Below are 12,869 nucleotides of genomic sequence, written 5' to 3' on the forward strand. Positions count from 1 at the left end.
ATTAATAGAAAGCCTAGACCGAAAATCCTAGAGAAGGAAGACGGTTAAAATGCCCTGCTGGTACCAAACCTTAGCCACTTATATCCATTTAGTACCAAACCTTCGATTTGTTTCATTTTGATACCCCTCCTATTATTTATGTTACTTCCGTCAGTACCAATGAGGAATCCGACAGTTATTTGCTGATGTGGCTGCCGGATTTACAAAGGACCATAAACCATTTGTCACATGTGTTGTTAACTCATTTATTTATACTAGTCAGCAAATAATTACCTTTACCTCTAACTAAACAATTGAGACAAATTCCATTATACCCAAGAGTAACCTTTGGAAGCTCTTACTTTTTCTTATTGTTATTGTTCTAAACAAGAAATGCATAAGCAAAAAGCCTGGTTACATTTCTTCTCTTTTGAGCTTGTTCAGAAGTGCTATAATAAGTGAGTCCCTTTTCTCAGCCTTAGCTTCTTCTCTTATTCTTCTTTGTTCTTCACGCTCTCTCCATCTCCTATCCATCATTATCCTCTCGTTCTCTAATGCTTCCATCGTCTGTCTCCACTCTATTTCCATTATCCTTCTCTCGTTTTCCCTCGCTTCGAAGGCTTCTCTCCATTTGCATATGTTGTCTCATGAAATCCCTCAAGATGTTCTTTAAATTATTACTATTATTTACACTCCCAATTCCACCAGTGATAGTGCTTTTGGTCTTTTTCTTCTTTTTAATGCTACCCTTCTCTCCTTCACTATCTTTGTTATCATCCTCCTCATTGGATGATACCTGCACCGCTTTCTTTTTACTTGGCCCGCCTGCACCACCTTCGGCTTTAGCCCATAACATTCTTTGCATCTTTGCTGTGAATATCGCTTACAACTGATTATAAAATGGAATTTATTGTGGCAAAGATTCAGGTGCTGATGTGATGTTGATGCTTATGGTGATACTGCTGCTGATGTTGCTATTGATGATGATGATGATAGGGATGGTGTCCTTGGGTACTCTTGGGTATAATGGAATTTGTCTCAATTGTTTAGTTACTCAGAAGTAAAACAATTTGTCTCAATTGTTTAGTTAGGGGGTAAAGGTAATTTATTTGCTGACTAGGATAAAATAAATGAGTCAGCAATACATGTGGCAAGTGGTCTGTAGTCCTTTGTAAATCCGGCAGCCACATCAGTAAATAACTGTCAGATTCTTCATTAGCACTAACAGAAGTAACAGAAATAATAGGGGAGTTACCAAAATAAAACAAATAGAAGGTTTGGTACTAAATGGATATAAGTAACTAAGGTTTGTACCAGTGGGACATTTTACCCGAAGGAAGACCTACCAAGAACTATGTTTAGGAGTAATAAGGTTGGAAGGATGGCTGTGATATACTTTGTATATTCTTTGACTTTGATGTGTTTGCTAGTTTTTCTATTGTGCATTACATGTGCATCATGCATACCATGCATCTCATGCATCACACTGACTCTTTATTTTGAAGCCATTTTAGATTATCATCCATAGTTTGGATAAAATAAGAAAGATGTCAATAGGACCCATTTCACCAGCAATCGAGGCAATATTAGACAAGAGTCTAAGAAGTCTACTACTTTTAAAGATGGCCCATGCACAAGACGATGATGCTATTAAGACTGCAATCATGGCTGACATAAGGATTATAATCCGAGAGGAACTTCAACAAGCTTTGGCTGAGATTTGAGATAGGTTTTTTAAGAAACCTTAGAGGAGAATATAAACTTCAATCTTTTATTCTTTTAAAATTCTTAAAAGAATCGATTTTTCCTTTATCAGATAATTATTTATCAATATTTAATAAATAAATCAAATCTTTAAAATTCAAATAAATATCATTAAACTCTATCAACTATCATTAAATATCTTCTCGAAATCGTTTTAGACGTAATAGTGTTAAAAAAATAACGTCAAATCAAAAAGACACAAATCAGCACTGTGTTGAGCCGACTCTGCATAGAGCCAATTAGGCAGGCTTTGGAGCATGTAACAAATCATTGTAATCGTCTCAAGCACAAAATTCAAGACTTGATAGACTATGGGCAATGGAAAGTTAAGCAACTTCCTCGTATGAATGTGAAGATCTGCTAGGGCAGCCCTCGAGAAAATTTGATTTCAAAGTTCGTTACTCAAAGCCTCCTTCGGCTGATATTTGAATTGAGGATATTGTGCCGAGTAGTTGGAGATTGAACGATGATCAAACGGCTGTGGAATCTTACCTTCTAGAGGTATGGAAGGAGGGTGAGAAGAAGTTAGTGATAGCCATTGATATCTAGTACAACTCCATGGATGAATGTGAAGTCTAAGACAACGGGGCAAAGGATATCTGGGCAGATAGTGATTCCGACAAAAAAGCCATACCAATGGAAAAAGTGAAGACATAAAGATATAAGAGCTGAAGCAAGTCAAGAAAGTGCCTGTCAAAGGGGGGCAAAGGGTTGTAATGAGCATAGTTTTACACATATTTGCTTGCATATTATTGAGTATGTTCTTAGCAATTATTGTGCTTTTATCCCTAGATAAGCCGTGTTTTATGTTCTTTTGCATTTCAGGAACATTTATAGGACCATCATCGGTGTTTAAGCAATTATAGATCAATACGTATGGAAACGGACGAGAATTCATCAAGATCGAACAAGAGCCCGCGTTGCACACATTGAGCACGGCCTGAGTCAAGGCCGTGCTGACCATCACGGCCTAGACTCTGGCCGTGACCAACCATCAAAACTTGGTCTTCAAAACAATAGTTTGGGCACAGTTTCCGTAGCCACCACGGCCTCCAGCACGGCCCGTGGTGGCCAGCACGAGGAGCAACACGGTCATGGTGAAACCCTAGTTGATGAGATCCACAGTTTCAGCACGGCATGGACTCCGGCCGTGCTGACCACGGCCGTGCTGAGTTAAATATATAAGAAAAATTCATTTTTCTTAGAGAAAAAGAGTGACATTGAGCCCTAGTGGCTGGTTCGGTTTCTACACAATACTGAGTACGAGAGAGAGTTGCAGTGAGTAAGAATCCCGAAATCGTAAGATTCCGAGTGTAAAACAGTAGTGGAGCAATTCAAGAGGCAGTTTGGGAGATTAATCAAAGTGTAGATCTAGATTTGGAGCTGTTCATCCAATTCGAGAGAAAAGGGTGTACATGTTTTATTTTCATTATTCTTTCATTGTAATTGATTTCCTAGATTGTTTTAAACATGAACATGTTTAGCTAAATTGATTAAATCCATTGGGATTTCTTTGCTATGTTGGTTTGATATTATATTGTTGGATTGTTTGAGTTGGTTTTGTATTCTTCTTGTTTTCAGTGTCAATAAGATTATGCATTATTCATGAGACGTTGTGAATTGTGATGTTTAGATTGCTTTATGAGATTGAGAAATCCGTTTGGCAATTGGAACTTTGAATAACAAGAACTAGTTAATAATCGCTTAGAGATAAGGATAATTAACTAGCCGGATTAAGAATTAACAAAGCTTAATAGAGGCGGATTAAAGCTTAATGCTAATTTAAGAATCAATCGTTAGGAAGAGATTCCAACTTTAGGTTATTAGGTTTAGGAATTCGGTTATCTCGAGAGAGAAACCGAATTGATTAAGAATAAATCCACGGGTAGCATAATTAGACTCAACGATCCTTTATCTTCACATTCGGATGCCAACTAGTTTAGATTCCCTTTGGGTTTGTCTTCTTGTCTTGATTATTTCACTTATCAATTACTCCTGCATCTCCCTTAGAACTTAGCTCGTAGTTAATAGTTAGTTTAGAATTTATTCATCATCCATTTTAGGTTAATATAACAAAGAACAAAGAAGTAACTCTGGGCTTTCGCTTTCTCGAGGAATACGACCTTGATACTCGCCATTAGTGCTAGACTGCATCGATAGGTACACTGCCTTAGATTGTAGCTAACACGAGTAGCACCCATCAAGTTTTTGGCGCCGTTGCCGGGGAATTATATGAAAACTAGAGTGAAATTTGCTATTTGTTAATTTAGCCATTTTTTTTCTTTCTTATTATTTTATGATTTTTATTTTTATTTGTTTATTTATTTTATTTTATTTGTACATATTTATTTAGCTTAAGTTTATGATTCAGATAGTGAATGATAAGGAGGTTCAATGCTAAACTCAAAATCTTTGTATGACGCATTGGAAAATGAGAATAGAAACCAAGAGAGTGCTAAAAATTGGGATACCCGTGCATCTTTAGAAGCTCAGGTGGAATCGTTTTGCAGGGCTACCGATCAACTCTCTTCTCATATCCTTTCATCTCAAGTCTTTTGTGAATTTTGTTGTGGTTTACATATGTGTAATGATTGTCCATTGTATAGTAATGTTGCTCATTGTTCTTATAACTGTGAACAGGTGAATTATACGGGAAGTTGGCCAAATGACTCGTATAGAAGCATCTACAATCAAGAGTAGAGCACTCATTCACCCTTTGGATGGAGCTTAGATGGCCAAGAACCACTAGGAATTCAGCAACTACATCAGCAGCCTAATGTTGCACCTTCAACTCAAGATGAAGAGTTAGTGTCAGAGGAGCTGATGATGAGGTTCATAACAAGTCTTGAGGAAAGATTCCAACAAACAGAGAGGATACTTGAAGAACAACAAGCCTCGATTAACAACATAGAGCATCAAGTAGGCTTAATCTTCAAGTTACTAGTTGAAGAGCAATCGAGAACTCCATCAAACGCTGCTGAATCTGAGGAACATTTGAGCGCCATCACTTTGCGTTCAGGTGAGAATTTTTCTGGTTTATCTATTATGTTTGACGATGATGCTTATGTGCAGGACGAGATCTTGAACATGGAGATGGAACCAGAAAAGGAAGAGGCGAACATAATTCCTCTGAAAGACTATCGACAGGAATGTACAGTTGATGATGTTGAGTTGCAATTAGAGGAATTGTTGGTAGATTTTCCACAAGTCCCTTCGATGATGGAAGATGAGCACGAGTTATCCAATGAAGAAGTCTTGGAGGAGCTCGAGTTTCTTTTAGCAAGTGAACCAAACCAGGGACTGAAGAAAACCATCGACACTCCTGAAGAGATTGCCCAACCATCGATCCTTCCAATTGTTGAAACTCTAGATTTCAAATTGGAAGAGCCCTTAGAGCATCATGACTACGTGCAAATATATGAGGAGCGAGTTTTGCCCATCATACTAGCAACTTGCTTGACTGTCGGGAAGAGGAAGTTGACGATTATCCCTCTAAGCGGATATTTGAAGCCATTTGCTTGGAAGAAGGATGGATGGTCGCCAATCCCCAACGTTTGCTTTTCACCATGAGTCCAGCTAAGAAGACTCATCACATAAAAAAGAAGCGCTTTTGGGAGGCACCCCAAACTTTATCTTTAATCTTTAATATTTTAACCTTTTGTTTTGAAACATTTTATTAGTTTTAGTTTTCATATTTTCAGTTTCGATTTTATTTCTTTATTTTATTATATTCAGATTCTACCGAGGAGGCACTGAATTTCCACAACATCAGCCTCGATGGATGATCAGGGCAGTCCCCTAGATCTTTTTATTTTTCTGCATTTATTTACTTTATTTTTCATACATGTCATGCACTTGGATTGTATTGCCTTTGTTCTCTTAATTGAGCATTCCATGCGGGGTATCCATAACATTTTACACTAAGGACAGTGTGTTCTTCAAGTGTGGGGTGCTTATGGATAAACCTTAATCTCTCATATGGATTTTTAATATATCTGAAATTGCTATGGCTAGGTGTTGTGTATTTTTAGGGGATGTTAGGACACTGTGTTTTTATGCACTTGAGTATGCTATTTTTGAGCTGATTGATGACTTGATTTATAGAATTGTAGTTACTTTTCTTTGCTGTTCATTGTCCTTAGAAAACAATTTATGGTGTTTTACACATCAACCCTGCCGGGTTAAACCGGTGTTATTTAATTGTTTTTTCGAATTGTCGAATTTTAACTTAGAACGTTGATAATATCATATGCATGTGTTTCTTAAGTAATGATTCAATTAATGATGTTGCGAACCAATCGCACCTAATACCACACCCGAAAGTGAGATTTTGAGCCGGTTGAGCATTCATTATACTTATGCTCTTTATATTTCTTGTTTGAGTGTGCATTGTACTTAACTTTGCTTCTAGAACTTGCTTTGTAATGCGTGTTGAAGTTACATGAATATTGTGAATACCATGAGATGATTTGGGCGATTTAGGATTCCCCACATTTGACCAAAAGCCTATCACCTTATGTTTCCATTAGTTAGCCAGTTTTTGAGCCTTAACCTTTTCTTCATAATCTACACCTATACAATTCAAATATACCATTCTTTACATTTATCTTTCCTTTACCCTTATGCTGGAATTTCTTTATGTGATATGTTCAACTTTATGTGGGATTAAAATGCTAGTTGCTATGTTGGTAAATTCACTAAATCTTTTTGATATTTTAAATGCTCCCTTTGATCCAATTTGTATTTGATATTCTTTATGTTTATTCAAGTTGTATGCAGCGGTCGCTAATAAGCTGCTAGTTCATTTCTTTTGAAAAAAAAAAAAGGAAGAAGAAGAAGAAAAAAAATATATAATAAACAAATCTCTTTAATTATTTATCTTTTTATTGGATTTAGAGCATTTGCGAGCGTTATTCTATGAAGTAGGGATTTTAGTGAATGATTCTTTTGTGATCTTAGGCATTTAATCCTTTGAGCATATACTATTGTTTATCGCGAATTCCGGCATTTTCATACTTCTATCCAAATCTCCGTACCTTTGCCCTAGCCCCATTGCAACCTTGGTAAAGACCCTTTGATTCTGGTATTTACTTATTCACAGTAGCGAAGATATGATTTATGAGCAAGCTTATGGTGAGCGGGTCTTGTGCATTTGCTTTAAGGGATTTGTTATTCACCTAATATACACTTTGAGCGACTTGAGTGATCCCTGTGAGGCATTGGTTCATGATGTTTGTGTTGAGTTATCATTTAAGTTACTCATGCATTAATATTATTTCCACTCTTTGTTAATGATTTGTAATTTGATTTATGATTGAGTAACCTTTGAGATGTGTTGAATACTCTCTGTTGTGGACTAGGGGCATAAACTGAAAGGAATTGCTAACTGTAGTTTTATGGGTTGAGTTGTTAATTGCTTGAGGACAAGCAATAGCTTAAGTGTGGGGTAATTTGATGAGCATAGTTTTACACATATTTGCTTGCATATTATTGCGTATGTTCTTAGCAATTATTGTGCTTTTATCCCCAGATTACCCGTGTTTTATGGCCGTGACCAACCATCAAAACTTGGTCTTCAAAACAATAGTTTGGGCACGGTTTCCGTAGCCACCACGGCCTCCAGCACGGCCCGTGGTGGCCAGCACGGGGAGCAACACGGTCATGGTGAAACCCTAGTTGGTGAGATCCACAGTTTCAGCACGGCATGGACTCCGGCCGTGCTGAGTTAAATATATAAGAAAAATTCATTTTTCTTAGAGAAAAAGAGGGAAAAAGAGTGACATTGAGCCCTAGTGGCTGGTTCGGTTCGCACAATCGAGTGCGAGAGAGTTGCAGTGAGTAAGAATCCCGGAATCGTAAGATTCCGAGTGCAAAACAGTAGTGGAGCAATTCAAGAGGCAGTTTGGGAGATTAATCAAAGTGTAGATCTAGATTTGGAGCTGTTCATCCAATTCGAGAGAAAAGGGTGTACATGTTTTATTTTCATTATTCTTTCATTGTAATTGATTTCCTAGATTGTTTTAAACATAAACATGTTTAGCTAAATTGATTAAATCCATTGGGATTTCTTTGCTATGTTGGTTTGATATTATATTGTTGGATTGTTTGAGTTGGTTTTGTATTCTTCTTGTTTTCAGTGTTAATAAGATTATGCATTATTCATGAGACGTTGTGAATTGTGATGTTTAGATTGCTTTATGAGATTGAGAAATCCGTTTGGCAATTAGAACTTTGAATAACAAGAACTGGTTAATAATCGCTTAGAGATAAGGATAATTAACTAGCCGGATTAAGAATTAAGAAAGCTTAATAGAGGCAGATTAAAGCTTAATGCTAATTTAAGAATCAATCATTAGGAAGAGATTCCAACTTTAGGTTATTAGGTTTAGGAATTCGGTTATCTCGAGAGAGAAACCGAATTGATTAAGAATCCATGGGTAGCATAATTAGACTCACTGATCCTTTATCTTTTGTTCGGATGCCAACTAGTTTAGATTCCCTTTGGGTTTGTCTTCTTGTCTTGATTATTTCACTTATCAATTACTCCTGCATCTCCCTTAGAACTTAGCTCGTAGTTAATAGTTAGTTTAGAATTTATTCATCATCCATTTTAGGTTAATATAACAAAGAACAAAGAAGTAACTCTGGGCTTTCGCTTTCTCGAGGAATACGACCTTGATACTCGCCATTAGTGCTAGACTGCATCGATAGGTACACTGCCTTAGATTATAGCTAACACGAGTAGCACCCATCAGGTTGTTAGAGCAGCTGATGAAGGACAAGAAGATGGTCGTTATCTAGAAGCTGTTGATGCACTCATTGGATCAAAGAAAAGCTATAATCCAGGCCTTATATGGTATAACTATCAGTACAACAACTACCCCCAAGGAAATGATCAAAACGGTAACTGATAAAACCGCTAGGATGATCACTTTCTCAGATGAAGACTTACTACTAGAGGGAAGAGTCCACACCAAGGCTTTTTACACAAAAGGAAAAGAACCCCATGTGTGGTGGTGGATGATGGGTCAACCATCAATCTGTGTCCTTCTCACATACTCCCTGAGCTGGGGATGACTGCGAAAACCTAAAACCATCATATATGTTTATAAGGGCCTATGATGAGACAAAGAGAGATGTGAAATAGACATTTTTAGCACTTGTGAAAATAGGTCCCAATGAATCTTAGGTGGAATTCACTGTCCTAGACATCCTAGTAACCATTGCATTATTATTGGGAAAGCCATGGTTTCATGCTCTATTAGTCCCTTTCACTATACACTAGAAAGTCAAATTCCCTTATGAATAGTGACTATCAACGCTGAAGGTGGTAAGGTTGTCTTAGCCATTCAAGTAACTGTCAAGGAGCTGGAAGCCCCTACTCGATTTCAAGTTACTGTCTTCAACGATGACTATATGGATCCTAAAGTGTTAGAGTATGCCCAAAAGACATGGAGTTGTGAGATGATCTGTGTTAATTTATACATCACAATTGATGGCGTACAATCATACTAAAGGTATTGTTTCACTCTAATGGTACAAGTAGTCGGGTATTATCAAGGAATAATCCAAACCGTGAAGGCCATGAAATGTAAATACAAATGTAAGAGAAATTATAAAGTAAGTTTATAATGATGAGGTTCTCATTACATATGTTCCTAAACTTTGTTCATAGTCGATGTTTGATCAAGAATTAGATATTGATCGTTAGATATTGATTAAACGCATAAGACAACCATAATGCGTTATCACTTCCTTATGAAGTAAGCAATCTATCTCACAAGGTTGAGGAATAAGGATTTTGAGATAAGCATATAGGTGCTTGTTACAAGAACAAGTTCATTGAACACGACCCTACTGAGTAGTCCATATGGAATTTACCCCAAGTGTCTATAGACAATACTCTTATGACAATCATGTAAGACATGATCTTTAGACTTGAGATAACAATATATTATCTTATATGAGGATGACTATACTTTGATGCTATATTATGTTCTCCTATCCATGGAGCACTCAAGGGATATGAAGATAATAAGTTATCAATAAAGAATTCATTGCCTAAGCTAATATGTCATAGGACCTTATCCTGATAATTCTTAATATATTTTAACATGGAAATCCTTGGCCAGGGTTGTATGAATGAAGATTATGAAAAGTGTTTCATTGATCTTATTGAAAATGTTATATGCAATTATCAAGAACAAATATGATTGATTCAATTAAAGAGTTGACACTTGCATCCATGCTCTATGAATCAACTAGGATAAAAGTAAAATGAAAGGTGCAGGATTAGGGGTGGTTCTAAACACGCTGAAAGGAGAAATGCTTCCAATGGCTAAAAGATTGGACTTTAAACTGATAAATAATAGTGCGAAATATGAAGCATGTTTATTTGGATTAGAAGCAGCAATAGTAGCAGGAGAAAAGTAGCTGATGGTCTACGGGGACTCCATGCTGGTAATTCTACAAGTCATTGAAGAGTGGAAAGTGAAAGAAGAAAGGTTAAAGCCATATGTCAGCTATCTCAAGGCTTTGGTTTGTAACTTCTCTAAGAGTTCATTTATACACTTGCCACGAGATGAGAACCATATGGCAAATGCACTAGCTACCTTATCGTCCATGTTGGACAATGATAAGCATCATACTACACATGTTTTCATGCCCGATTGTTTACATTTTTATGCATGATTATCCCGTTTTATGCTAGAATCACCTGTCTTTTATTTCCTTTCTCGTTTCAGGTCATTTTCGAAGGACACCATCAATAATCGAGGGAAATACGTGTGATTATGGACCAAAATCCATCAAATTGGGTGAGAACTAGCACCCCGAGGGTTGAGCACGGCCTGGACTCCGACCGTGCTGAATTACCAAGAGGCTATCCTCAATTGTGCCATTTCGTACGCCCGTAGCCACCATGGCCTCCGGCTGTGGTGGCTCGGCCACCGGCTTGGGCACGGCTTGGAAGGAGTCGGCCAACAGACTCACAGATTGACCTTTGCTGGACTCGGCCGTCTTTGAATCATCTGACTGGACTCGGCCATGCTGAATCAACTATATAGGCAATTTTGAGTTCTTTTGGAGGAGAGACAAATTTTGGACTCAATTCCAAGACACACACTTAATCAATTGTTTCCTATACCTCAATTGTAGACCTTGAGAGATCAATTTCATCAATTGAAGGAGGGATTTCACTTGTTCCAACATCGAATTGAAGATCAAGACAAACTTTGGGAGCATTCAAGAGGCAACTAGGGTTTGAGATTTTGAATTTGCAAATTTAGGGTTTCTCATTCAGCTTGAAAGAGAAGGGTGTACATGCCTTTAATTTTCTTTTCCTTATTTTGTTCCCTAATTGCTTTAACCATGAACATGAGTAGCTAGATCTTTTGAACCCAATGGCGTTCACCTTTGTTGATGGATTATGCTTAATTGTTAGTTTTATAATTGTCATTCTTGCAATCTTCTTGCTATTTAGTAATAAAAGTTTGATTCAGTTAATTTGAGACGTTGAATTAATTATTTATTGGGTTGTTTCTTGACATTGAGAAATGCTTGTTACAACTGGACATTGAATAGTAAGGACTGGTAGTTAACACTTAGAGATAAGGTTGATTTACTCGCCGCATTAAGAATTAATAACTCTTAATAGTTTTAAATCATACTTAATACTAATCTGTAGTAATCCGATAGGAAGAGATTCCATTAGGTTAGTGCAGGTTTAGGAATCCGGTAAGCTCGAGAGAGAAACCGGGATTCAATTCAGGATTTAGGCACGGGTAAGCAAGATCGGCAATCCATAAAATCCATCTTTAGAATTCCATCACTTAGGCTCCCTTTTGGGTTTGTTTCTCTCTTTGTAATTGTCTTTTGATTGTCCGTTGTTCTTTATTTCCTTATTTGCACTCATAACCATTAGCTGGTACGTTAGAACTTTCACACCCTATTTCAGACTAAATAACATAGCAATAGTGGTAACTCTAGGTTCACCTGATCTCCAGGGATACGACCTTGATACTCACTAGTGCTAGGCTGCATTGGTAGGTTCACTGCCTTAGGTGTAGGTTGCATAAAGAGCCTATCAAGTTTTTGGCGCCGTTGCCGGGGAACACAGTAACGGTGAACTAGAGTGAATTGTTTTTGTGTTAATTTAGTCATTATTTGCTTATTCATTTATTCTTTATTTATTTATTTATTTATTATTTATTATTTATTATTATATTATTTTTGTTGATTGGTGGTTGTGTGGACTTTCGGTTTCAGGTAGTTTATGACCAGGAGCTCAAACTCAAATCTTATAGAGCCTCTATCTGATCCAGAACGATCCCTCAAACTCTTAAGGAACAGGTTGCAATTAGAAGAGGAGGAGATTGAGGTTGAGGTACCTGTGGATAGACTAGACACGATGGAAAACCATGACCCCCAGGCCAACGACGATCAGAGGATGATGTACGAGTTTGCTCGACCATCTTTAGATGGGACGAAAACGAGTATAGTCAGACTTCTTTGTGTGGCCAATAATTTTGAGATAAAGGCCAATGTTATCCAGATGATCCAGCAAAGCGTGCAATTTGGAGGATTGCCCAGCGAGGATCCCAATGCACATATCTCCAACTTTTTAGAGATTTGTGACATATTCAAGATAAATGGAACAACCGATGATGGCATTAGGCTGAGATTGTTTCCATTTTCCTTGAGGGACAGAGCAAAGAGATGGCTGCAATCTCTTCCATAACAGATGATCACTACCTGGAAGGCGTTGGCCGAAAAATTTTTATATAAGTATTTTCCTCCCGCTAAAACTGCTAAACTTAGAAATGACATATCTTCTTTTGTGCAGTTTGATGATGAAAGCATGTACGATGCATGGGAGAGATTTAAAGATCTTTTGAGATGCTGCCCACATCACGGCTTACCAGTGTGGATGCAGGTTCAGACCTTCTACAGCGGGTTGAACCTTGCAACAAGGCAGATGGTGGATGCTGCAGCAGGTGGGGCGCTAAATAGTAAGACGCCCGAGCAAAGCTCGGGAACTGATAGAGGAAATGGCCATGAACAACTATCGTTGGCAATCCTCTAGAGCCGACCAGGAAGACAAGGAGTGGTCAACCAAGTGGACTCTA

At 37.6% G+C, this 12,869-nt stretch overlaps 1 non-coding gene and 1 pseudogene across 1 annotated transcript; both read right to left on the reverse strand.

Moving 5' to 3' along the window:
- Positions 1-393: 393 nt before the first annotated feature.
- Positions 394-877, reverse strand: LOC8259920 (annotated as a pseudogene).
- An 11,676-nt stretch (positions 878-12,553) lies between these two features.
- On the reverse strand, positions 12,554-12,660 carry LOC112533838. Its single transcript, XR_003078192.1, has one exon. It is a non-coding gene; the product is annotated as a small nucleolar RNA R71 (small nucleolar RNA).
- Between the last annotated feature and the right edge of the window lie 209 nt (positions 12,661-12,869).

The sequence above is a fragment of the Ricinus communis genome, chromosome 7 (genome assembly GCF_019578655.1).
Source record: "Ricinus communis isolate WT05 ecotype wild-type chromosome 7, ASM1957865v1, whole genome shotgun sequence".
Classification (NCBI taxonomy): domain Eukaryota; kingdom Viridiplantae; phylum Streptophyta; class Magnoliopsida; order Malpighiales; family Euphorbiaceae; genus Ricinus; species Ricinus communis.